Source organism: Saccostrea cucullata, unplaced genomic scaffold (genome assembly GCF_032062105.1).
Source record: "Saccostrea cucullata isolate Sc308-1 unplaced genomic scaffold, CSIRO_AGI_Scuc_v1 ctg1254, whole genome shotgun sequence".
In the NCBI taxonomy this organism is placed as follows: domain Eukaryota; kingdom Metazoa; phylum Mollusca; class Bivalvia; order Ostreida; family Ostreidae; genus Saccostrea; species Saccostrea cuccullata.
Window position 1 is genome coordinate 98,315 of NW_026919580.1, and position 12,565 is coordinate 110,879.

The window sequence follows — 12,565 nt, forward strand, 5'->3', positions numbered from 1 at the left end:
GATGTACACAACAATAAGTACCTAGTTTAGAGGATTTTTGTTTGTAAACAATGCGCGGCATTGTGGGAAATAGGAAGGTACTAAAGACGCGATGTACTAAACACTGATTTCACCTGATTCAAATTTGTCTGTGAATGTTCCAAACAATTGAATTTTTGTATAGCATATGCCTCGAAGTCATAAAGTCTGTATATAAGTAAGTTAAAATACTCAATATTACCATTTAATTAAAAAATTAAAACGTCAGGTAAATATCAGGTCTCTAGTATATCCCGTTTTTAGTGTGCCCCTTCGAGTCGATGTCGGACACATGTTTACAAACTGAAAATAGAATGATTTGTGGGAAGTTGAACGTTTTCTCACCAAAGAATACGTATGTAGACATGCACACTCATTTAATCTGCAGCTACGAAGTACTTTGTCACTCCTCTGGAACATTATTCTAAGCAGAATTATTCAGATTCATATATTCTAAGAAACTTGTGTGAATTGTTTACGAGGAAATTCCAACTGTCACATTAACAAGGATGAGCACTCTTGACTCTGCTTGGGATTTCCTAGTGATAATTGCATCGAGTGATGAAAGAGCTGACGGCGACATTTTAATGTGTGATTGGCTTGGACCATTGGAATGAAGGTTAGAATATTTTTTTATTACTTAAAATACATGACAGTGACATACATTGATATTATTAGAAATACACAGACACACCGATATATTATCTGTTTTACAGTTCAGACGCTCCCTGTTTGGCTTGTAAATCCCCACAGCTTTATATTATACTTTTTTTTTAATTTGAGAATGTAATTTCAACAAGTCTTACTCACTCAGTCACTGTTACTTTCAAAACCAAAAATGCAAAAATTCCAACACAACAGTCCTACTATCTATCATAGTGATCATACCCTATAATTCAAACTGCACTTAGTGTTACAGAATATATTCAACTAATTATATATTGACAGTGTGACTGTTAGGGTGAAGGCAGATACTTATTTAGTTTTAATTTAGATTGTGCTTGTCAAGCCGCATTTGACATAATGGTGCATCCATGCACAGTGTTCACACTGAGAGTTTATTCAAATGTTTAATTCGAATGATTTCACTGCTCGTTAAATTACTTCCCATTAGCTCCATGTGAACATGACTAAGGATAGCTAATTCAAATTGAAATGAATTTTGAATGTAGCTTAAACATGTTAAAGAAGCTAAGCACTGTGGGTCCAAAGTATACTGCGGAAAAATTGTGTGGAGCAATGTGCAAGTCAAATCTTCTTTTGCCGAGGTGTTATCATAAGAGCTCGCATTATGGGCAGGGATTTGTGCTGCTGTCTGGACTCGCTATAAATAGATGTTTTCAAAAAGTCTGAATTTTTTTAATATCATACTTTACTGACAAAAAAGGACAAATATTGCTCAGTTAAATTGCAAAAGAAATTTGTTTAAAAAAAATTGTAATAATAGAAAGTTTGCTTTTTTGTTTGATAAGACTGCTGTAATGGTTTAATGTTTGTTTATTTGCCTTAATCATACATTTTCAGTCATTTCATGGTGCCACCACTTGGGATGGTATTAGCTGCAAATATAGACTTGTACTTAGCACTTATTGCCTTTAAGAAGTATGAGATCCATTTTGTGCTAACACCTACCATGACACAGAATCTTGGTTTATGCAGTCTCATAGGAGTAACCTGTCTAAAGCATTTAGCAATGGGATTGGAGCCTGAGACGTAAGGTTCAATTTCTTATTGATACTTTGATTGATAATATTTATTTGAGAATTTCTCTTATTCACATACTTAGAGATGTTGATATATACTGTTGAATAGCATCACATAGACCTTTACTTAGCTAACTTACGTAAACATGTACTGTGAGGTTTTTAAGGTCTCATTCATTTTATATGCCGGATGCATGTTAAGGAACATTACTGCATAAATGTTTTTGTCTTAAATTTGAAGCTCTTTACTAATGCCCTGTTCACACGGAGAGTTTAATTCGAATTAAACATAAGTTTACTGCGAATCAGCTTCGCTTAGCGTTCACACGGAGAATTTAATGCAAATTAGTTTACTTCGCATTAGTTTACTGCGCATTAAATTACTTCGCATTAGCTCCGTGTGAACGCTAAGCGAAGCTAATTCGAATTAAATTTTGGGGCATGCGTAATGGCAAAATTAAGTAAAATGCGTCATGTCGGTGGTCAGCTTGAAGTGCTTGTGCTATTTTTGTGTGAAAATTTAAGAAAAAATGTGTTAATCACTAAAATATGTCTCCAGACACTGTGACATTATGTCAAATGCATCTGCTTCTGCATAAGGTGACGTGATTTGCAAATGACGTCATAATAGCCTTCCTCACGCCTGACTGTCGAAGTAAAATTTTAATTCGCATTAGTTTACTTTGCATTAGCTGTCGTGTGAACGCAATTTAATTCGCATTAGTTTGATTCGCATTAGTTTACTTCGCATTAATTTACTGCGAATTAAATTCTCCGTGTGAACAGGGCATTATATAGAGATATGTTACCATATAGTGTTAAACGTCTTCAAATTAGGGTAGACCTTTACTTTAAACTCAGCAATGTGAGTGTGTTGTGTGAACTTGTGTTAGCAAGACAGTGTGTTGTATGAAATTGTGTTAGTCTGACAGTGGGTTGTGTGAATACTTGTTAGCTGTTGCGTAAACTAGTGTAAGCGAGACAGCGTGTTGTGTGAAATCGTGTATAAAGTGTAAGTGTGACAGTGTGTTGTGTAAACTCGTGTTAGCTAGACAGAGTGTTGATTGAACTCGTATTAGCGAGACTTCGTGTTGTGTAAACTTGTGTTAGTGAGACTACGTGTTGTGTAAACTCGGGTTAGCGAGACTGCGTGTTGTGTAAACTCATGTTAGCGAGACAGCGTGTTGTGTGAACTCTTATTAACGAACAGCATGTTGTGTGAATTTGTGCTAGCGTGTCAGTGTGTTGTGTGAACTTGTGTTATCCTGAAAATTTGTCGTGTGAACTGGTGTTAGAGAGACAGTGTGTTGTGTGAACTTGTGTTAGCGATATTGCATATTGTGTGAACTCTTGTTAGCGAGACTGTGTGTTATGTAAACTCGTGTTAGAGAGACAGCGTGTTGTGTGAACTCGTGTTAGCGATATTGCATGTATTTTGAATTTGTGTTAGCGTGACAGTGTGTTGTGTAAACTCGTGTTAGCCTGACAGTGTGTTTTGTAAAATGGTATTAAGATTACAGTGTGTTGTGTGAAATGGTATTAGGATGACAGTGTGTTATCGCAACAGCGTTTGGTGCGAACTTGTGTAAGTGAATAGTGAGACAGCCTGTTTTGTGAATTTGTGTCAGCGTGACAGTGTGTTGTGTGAACTCGTGTTAGCCTGACAGTGTGTTGTGTGAAATGGTATTAGGATGACAGTGTGTTGTGTGAAAATGGTTTTAGGATGACAGTGTGTTATCGCAACAGCGTTTGGTGTGAACTTGTGTTAGTGAATAGTGAGACAGCCTGTTTTGTGACTTTGTGTTAGCGTGACAGTGTATTGTGTAAACTCATGTTAGCGTGACAGTGTATTGTGTAATTTCATGTTAGTGAGATTGCGTGTTGTGTAAACTCATGTTAGCGTGACAGTGTGTTGTGTGAATTCATCTAAGCGTGACAGTGTGTTGTGTGAACTTGTGTTAGCTAGACAGTGTGTTGTATGAACTCATATTAGCGAGACTGCGTGTTGTGTAAACTTGTGTTAGCCAGACAGCGTGTTGTGTGAACTTGTGTTAGCAAGACAGCGTGTTTGTGAATTCGTGTTAGCATGATAGTGTGTTGTGTGAACTTGTGTTAGCCTGATATTTTGTTGTGTGAAATTGTATTAGCGTCACAGTGTGTTGTGTGTTAGTGTGACAGCGTGTGGTGCAAACTTGTGTTAGTGCGAAAGTGTTTTTCAGTGTTGTGATGGCGAGCTGTGTGATAGCCTAATGGCATCTTTTGTGTCAGTAAGATGGCACGTTTTTATGAAAGTGCTATTGAGCTTTAGCAAGTGGCCCTATCTGGACACACCTTATTATGATTGATCAGTTCTCAGATATACAGTGAATTACCGGTATTATTGTCAACATGAAATCAGCATTTACAGTTGCAATTACCTAGTTAGTAATCATAAGATATTGGTTTGCCAGTTATTAAAATTATGGTGTTCCAATGATGTGAAGTTGCAGTGTGTTAGCATGTTACCACTCCAATGCAGCTTTAAACAACAGGCTGCTGTGTTAACACAAAACAAAATATCATGCAAACACAACTCTAAACAATCTGTTGAGCGTTAGCTTCACTGCGTGTTGGATTCAGTGTGCTGGCATATTATCACTGACGTACATGCTAGCACATTGTCACCTCGTGCTAGTATGTTGTCATAAATACTCTAGCACATTATCCTAGACCCGCTAGTGCATTATTACTTTGCACTTGTATGTTGTCTTATTAGGGAATAGCATAAATGACTGCCTTGATTGGTGTAAACTTCTTTTAATTGATGAAAGAGTACATTAAAATTTACAAATTATACAGGAAAAATGTGACAATATCTTAGAACTCAATTTTATAATCTAATTTATAATCTCATGAATTGCATGTTTTATTGATAAAAGAATTATAAATTAAAAAATTTCAATTTCTTTTTGATAGGTGTGACTCATCTGAATACTGAATTTTGATACCAAGCATGACCGTGATTTGCCAGAAGATCATCTGTTTGGATGTGACATGGAATAAACAGCATAGTGAAAATAAGTCAAGTTTTGGTTTGTGACGACAACTTTTAAACACACTGTGTATCATTTTTAAATTTTGATTTCACAACATAAATCCACAAATATGAGCATATCAATTGCTCTCGGTTTTTCAAGTGAAGTAGTTTTTGTAACAGAAATACATGTACCAGTAATTACATTGGACAAAATGTTATTTTTAAATATAATAATATTTTGTTTGTGTTGCATGTTGACCTCTTTATTAAGGTCTTCCCTTTCAAAGTTTAGACTTACTTATTCTAATGATCTAGATAGATCCTCTGTCTTCAGCAGGAATATAAGATCTTGTAATACATGTATGTGTATTTTTACAGTATAATGTAAAAAAAAAAATTATTTTGGCACATACAATTAAATAAAGTCATATACATGTGTATTATTCCAAGGAATTCAATACATAGGGCATGTACATGTAGTTTTCTAAAACAAGATTAAAGAGATGTCCAGTCACATTTCAATGTCAACTGCAAAACTGTGCCTGTTGCATACTTATCTTATTAGCCCATCTGAGCTAAAGGAACAAGTAAATTTTTTAAAAACATAATTTTATCCATTATCATCATTGTCTAAAATTTCACAATATCATTTTCCAGAACCAAAGTGAAACTTGGCATAGAGCATCCTTAGTGTAGGGGATTCAAATTGTTCTTATGCAGGGCAATACTTTCAAAGAGATTTGTTTCTTTAATGCTGTAAATGTATTATATTTAGCTTGTACAATATTTGGTGGAAATTGACTTTTGAATAAGTTAGCGTAGATATTCTTATTTATATTTATGTACAAAACTTTTAGCTTTGTACTTGATTTAGTGATTGCTGCATTCCGCAAAAGCCGCTAAAAAAGAATACACAGCCATATGTAATATGTTTACAATAAACCTTTCAGAGAATTTTACACTCCTATTGAGGTACCACCAGTTGCTAGTGGAAAGCTGCAAATTCGAAATATACACAACACATTTCTGTGCGTTTATTATAAAAGTATTGTTCTACTTACTGATTGCAATTAATGAAGATTGTTCATCATTATTGTAAATACATTTGGATTTTTTGATTTATTATATAAAAATTTGTTTATTTTATTTACCTAGTTATATTGTATATTAAATGATTTTTAAGCCATTTTTAAGATGGTAATGTAGCAAAACACTTATGTTTCTGTAGTATGACACGTTTCACAAACATAATTGTAACAAAGATGATATATCTGATATCAAAAGTCATAATATTGGAAGTTTAACTGTTGTGGATACGATTTCAAGAATGCTGTTAGAGAGAGTACCCTTTAGACCTCATGCTCACACCAAATTAAAGAATTCAAGTAAGGGTTTTTGAGACAAATCGAAAAAGAGAATGTTAGCAAAGTTGACAATCTAGACAGAAACATTTAATCGTTTGCTGATCGCTTGGAAGGAAGACCCACTCGTTGCTTTGCAACGAGCTTTGCTCTAGTTATTATTATTTTTATTCTTTTTTCTTCTTACAAAATTTGTGCAGACGATTTCTCGGAGATGGCTCGTTCGATTTGCTTCAAATTTTCACAGTCGATGCGTTGTCATCTGAAGTTAATTCCGGCAAATTTTTTTTTGGAAATTCACTTCCGGTCGGGAGTTATCGCCCTTTGATCAAAATTTGGAGGACCTCCTTGTCTGTGATGGAACTCAAAAACGGCTCAAGCTAGAAAGCTGAAATTTTTAGGGATGATAGAGGACATGTTCCCATATTGCACCTGGGTCAGGATATTTTCCGGAAGTGCCTAGTATGGAAGCTCGGTAGGGGTCAAAATTTAGGACACGTTTTATGAGTGATTTTTTGAGACATTTTGTATCATATCTTTTAAAATATAAATATTTTGTGAAAACATACTGAACAACATTTGTGCAAAATATCAAGATCTTTCATATGATATCAAAAAAAATGTGCTGACTCATCAAATTAAGGGCTGAAAGGGGCCAACAGTTTTTATTCAATAACTTTTTAAAAGTCAATATTTTGTAATACATTACTGAAGCAAAGATGTTCATCTCAACCATCTACAACTATATACTATGATTTCCATGTCGTATGGTACATAATTAGGGGCCACAAGGGGCCAGAATGCTAAATCTTTGATGCTTTATATCTCGAAAGGGAGAAATATTTTGATAAGCAATATTGAACAAAAGTTGTTCAAAATAATGTTCTAAACAATATGCAACCTTTCATTTGTTGCTAAACGTCCCCATTAAGGAGTTGAAGGGTTGGCCCCTAAAAATTTCTTTTTCTAATATCTCAAAAACGAAAAAGAATTTCTGAACAATTGTTGAACACAAAATGTTCAAAATCTTAAGATCTTTAAGATGAGATCCCGAAAAAGGGGCTGGGCACTCGAATTAGGGGCCAAGAGGTGCCAAAAGTCTTCAATCGATAACTCTTTATCGGTTAATATTTTGTAATACATTACTGAAGCAAAGGTGTTCATCTCAACCATCTTCAACTATATATTATGATTTCCATGTCGTATGGTACATAATTAGGGGCCACAAGGGGCCAGAATGCTAAATCTTTGATGCTTTATATCTCGAAAGGGAGAAATATTTTGATAAGCAATATTGAACAAAAGTTGTTCAAAATAATGTTCTAAACAATATGCAACCTTTCATTTTTTGCTAAACGTCCCCATTAAGGAGTTGAAGGGTTGGCCCCTAAAAATTTCTTTTTCTAATATCTCAAAAACGAAAAAGAATTTCTGAACAATTGTTGAACACAAAATGTTCAAAATCTTAAGATCTTTAAGATGAGATCCCGAAAAAGGGGCTGGACACTCGAATTAGGGGCCAAGAGGGGTCAAAAGTCTTCAATCGATAACTCTTTATCGGTTAATACTTTGTAATACATTACTGAAGCAAAGATGTTCATCTCAACCATCTTCAACTATATATTATGATTTCCATGTCGTATGGTACATAATTAGGGGCCACAAGGGGCCAGAATGCTAAATCTTTGATGCTTTATATCTCGAAAGGGAGAAATATTTTGATAAGCAATATTGAACAAAAGTTGTTCAAAATAATGTTCTAAACAATATGCAACCTTTCATTTTTTGCTAAACGTCCCCATTAAGGAGTTGAAGGGTTGGCCCCTAAAAATTTCTTTTTCTAATATCTCAAAAACGAAAAAGAATTTCTGAACAATTGTTGAACACAAAATGTTCAAAATCTTAAGATCTTTAAGATGAGATCCCGAAAAAAGGGCTGGGCACTCGAATTAGGGGCCAAGAGGGGCCAAAAGTCTTCAATCGATAACTCTTTATCGGTTAATACTTTGTAATACATTACTGAAGCAAAGATGTTTATCTCAACCATCTACAACTATATATTATGATTTCCATGTCGTATGGTACATAATTAGGGGCCACAAGGGGCCAGAATGCTAAATCTTTGATGCTTTATATCTCGAAAGGGAGAAATATTTTGATAAGCAATATTGAACAAAAGTTGTTCAAAATAATGTTCTAAACAATATGCAACCTTTCATTTTTTGCTAAACGTCCCCATTAAGGAGTTGAAGGGTTGGCCCCTAAAAATTTCTTTTTCTAATATCTTAAAAACGAAAAGGAATTTCTGAACAATTGTTGAACACAAAATGTTCAAAATCTTAAGATCTTTAAGATGAGATCCCGAAAAAGGGGCTGGGAACTCGAATTAGGGGCCAAGAGGGGCCAAAAGTTTTCAATCGATAACTCTTTATCGGTTAATATTTTGTAATACATTACTGAAGCAAAGATGTTCATCTTAACCATCTACAACTATATATTATGATTTCCATGTCGTATGGTACATAATTAGGGGCCACAAGGGGCCAGAATGCTAAATCTTTGATGCTTTATATCTCGAAAGGGAGAAATGTTTTGATGAGCAATATTGAACAAAAGTTGTTCAAAATAATGTTCTAAACAATATGCAACCTTTCATTTTTTGCTAAACGTCCCCATTAAGGAGTTGAAGGATTGGCCCCTAAAAATTTCTTTTTCTAATATCTCAAAAACGAAAAAGAATTTCTGAACAATTGTTGAACACAAAATGTTCAAAATCTTAAGATCTTTCAGATGATATGAAAAAAGAGGGCCGATTCCTAAAATTAGGGGCCGTTAGGGGCAAAAGGCCGATTTTTTAAAGACTTTAATGTTCAATGTCTTTATACAGATTGTGGTAAATCATTATTTTAGAATGAAAATCGCAATCAAAATCTTATCTTATCTCATCAAGAATTGGACGGAAGACCCACTCGTTGCTCGCAACGAGATCTCATCTAGTTTTTATTATGTTACAACGACGACAACAAACAACGGACAAACTGTGATCAGAAAAGCTCACTTGAGCCTTTGGCTCAGGTGAGCTAAAAAAGCCCCATTTAACCCTTTTTCACCCATTCTAATTTGAATTTGCTATACCGTTTAAGACTTCCATATCAAAAGAAAGGGAAGGGAAGGGGGGCGGCGGTGGTGTCTTTGTTTAATAATAAAATGCTTTAATTTTTTGTAGGTATATAGCGATGATGTATCAATGTCCTTAGTGCCCAAGAAGTTTCGAGAACGACGCTGCATTTCAGTTTCATAAATATACCGTTGAAAAGATTGAAGAATGAAATTTACTTATCCCGCGAAATTGCAACAAATAGAAGACAACTCTCCCTCCTCTCAACTTATTCAGAGATGTAGATGGTGTGGAGTAGAATTTCACGATAATGAAGAACTCTTTTATTTTCACGAGGGTTTACATAAATTTACCCAGAATCAAACAGGTTCCGGGTCAAAAGACAAAAATTCTTTCGGATATTCTTTTACTAAATTAAACGAAAAAACTTATAAGAAAAATCAAGCTATAGATCTACATTACGTCGTGAAATTACATTCAGATGTCGTTTTAGCAAAACAGAAAGTAATAGATGTTCGAGAAGAACTTTCGGAGATGTTTAGTGCGACATTGGATCAGCCCACAGAAAACTTGAAAGACTCTGACTTGGTTTGTGTCATCGTCCTTTCGGATACATTAACCACTCCGATTTTTGTACTCTTACAAAAAATTGGTGGAATGTCTTCAAAAGTGATCATGGACCATATAGTTTATCTGTTTAAATAATTTCTAATCAAAACAAAATACTCTTTTTTTGTAAAAAAAATGTCATATTCAAATGTTTGTCAGTGCTTACTTACCTTTTTTAAGTGCAGAAAGGTCAATATTTATGACAAAAGAGTACGAAAATAAAAGTAAACAGAAAAGAGCAAATTTCTTGAACTCACATTCATGCTTGCAATGATCCATGGCATGCCTAAACACTGTATGATTACATGATAGACTTCTACAATATTCTGTTGATATTTCCTTGAAATATAATCATTATCTACCTTCTCTACAAAAGAATGCAATAGGGGAGATAATTCTTAGAAAATCTAAATAATTAATTGTAAAATAATTTTTTCAAAATGGAAAAGCAGGGAAAAATTCATTTATAGCCTAGAAACAACCGATGCAAAAGGGTTTCTGATACGCTACTCTCGCTAGCGAAGATGAGTCACTGCATACTTGAGCTTACATGAAGGGGAAAGTGTCATAATTTGTACATCGCATGTAGATTTATTCAGGGGCCTTGTTGTTTATTTCAAGTGTTAAGATTGTGTATAAACTCCAATGTTCTCTTATGAAGCTGAATATCTGAAATTTTAATATTCCTATTCCTTTCGATTGTCTGATATGCACATATTCAAACAAGAGAGAAAAATTATGCGTGAAATGCTCCCTTTGCATGTCCGCAGAGTTGGAAGAGTTGGAATTAACAATCGTGTTTATAATGAACTGGCACAAGTGATAAACAAGGACAAAGTGAAACATTGATGATATTCTGTGTAAATCTACCAGAGAAGTATGTCCTGTAACTAAATTTTGCTGGGGGATAGTGTGTAGTTCATCCATTTTTGTATAAATCGCAAAAAAGAGTAGAAAAAAACCCTCTTTTATTAGCTCACCTGAGCCGAAGGCTCAAGTGAGCTTTACTGATCACATTTTGTCCGTCCATCTGTCTGTCCGTCCGTCTGTCTGTCTATCCGTCCGTCTGTCTGTCCGTCCGTCTGTAAACTTTTCACATTTTCAACTTCTTCTCAAGAACCACTGGGTCAGTTTTGACCAAAATTGGTACAAAGCATCCTTAGGTGAAGGGGAATTTAAATTGTAACCAGAAGTCTCTGTCGAGACTGTAGCTCTACTGGTTTGCACTTATAACAAAGGATGAGAAAAGAAGCCATTGTCATCAGACCAAAACTGTAGGATGACAAGCGTTTTAAAGGAATTTCAAAGAAAATTCAATTTTGAGTAACCATGGCAACATCATTCATCGCAATTAAAATCCAATATACTTTTTATGTATCTTAGTGTAGTCTACTTGCGTGCAAAGTAATATTGAAATCAAATCAAAACTGTAGGAGGAGTAGCGTTTTAAAAGAATTTCAAAGAAAATTCTATTTTTAGTAACCATGGCAACACCTTTCACTGAAATCAAAAACCGATGCACTATTTTATGTATCTTAGTGTAGTCTACTTGTGTAACAAATAATATTGAAATCAAATCAAAACTGCAGGAGGAGTAGCGTTTTAAAGGAATTTCAAAGAAAATTCTATTTTTAGTAACCATGGTAACACCGTTCATCGAAATCAAAACCGATGCATTATTTTATGTATCTTAGTGTAGTCTACTTGTGTAACAAATAATATTGAAATCAGATCAAAATTGTAGGAGGAGTAGCGTTTTAAAGGAATTTCAAAGAAAATTCTATTTTTAGTAACCATGGCTACACCGTTCAACGAAATCAAAAACCAATGCACTATTTTATGTATCTTAGTGTAGTCTACTTGTGTGCCAGGTAATATTGAAATCAAATCAAACTGTAGGAGGAGTAGCATTTTAAAGGAATTTCACAGAAAATTCTATTTTTAGTAACCATGGCAACACCGTTCATCCAAATCAAAAACCAATGCACTTTTTTATGTATCTTAGTGTAGTCTACTTGTGTGCTAAGTAATATTGAAATCAGACCAAAACTGTAGGAGGAGAAGCGTTTTAAAGGAATTTCAAAGAAAATTCTATTTTTAGTAACCATGGCAACACCGTTCATTGAAATCAAAAACCAATGCACTATTTTATGTATCTTAGTGTAGTCTACTAGTGTGCCAAGTAATATTGAAATCAGACCAAAACTGTAGGAGGAGAATTGTTTTAAAGGAATTTCAAAGAAAATTCTATTTTTAGTAACCATGGCAACACCGTTCATCCAAATAAAAAACCAATGCACTATTTTATGTATCTAAGTGTAGTCTACTTGTGTGCCAAGTAATACTGAAATCAGATCAAAACTGCAGGAGGAGTAGCGTTTTAAAGGAATTTCAAAGAAAATTCTATTTTTAGTAACCATGGCAACACCGTTCATCGAAATCAAAAACCAATGCACTTTTTTATGTATCTTAGTGTAGTCTACTTGTGTGCTAAGTAATATTGAAATCAGACCAAAACTGTAGGAGGAGAAGCGTTTTAAAGGAATTTCAAAGAAAATTCTATTTTTAGTAACCATGGCAACACCGTTCATTGAAATCAAAAACCGATGCAATATTTTGTGTATCTCAGTGTAGTCTACTAGTGTGCCAAGTAATATTAATATCAGACTAAAACTGTAGGAGGAGTAGCGTTTTAAAGGAATTTCAAAGAAAATTCTATTTTTAGTAACCATGGCAACAC

The 12,565-nt window shown here is 34.4% G+C and overlaps 1 long non-coding RNA gene across 1 annotated transcript; it reads left to right on the plus strand.

The window, feature by feature from the left end:
• Positions 1–354: 354 nt before the first annotated feature.
• On the plus strand, positions 355–4,904 carry LOC134233800 (uncharacterized). Its single transcript, XR_009985065.1, has 3 exons — positions 355–637; positions 1,543–1,731; positions 4,677–4,904. It is a non-coding gene; the product is annotated as an uncharacterized LOC134233800 (long non-coding RNA).
• The last annotated feature ends 7,661 nt before the right edge of the window (positions 4,905–12,565 follow it).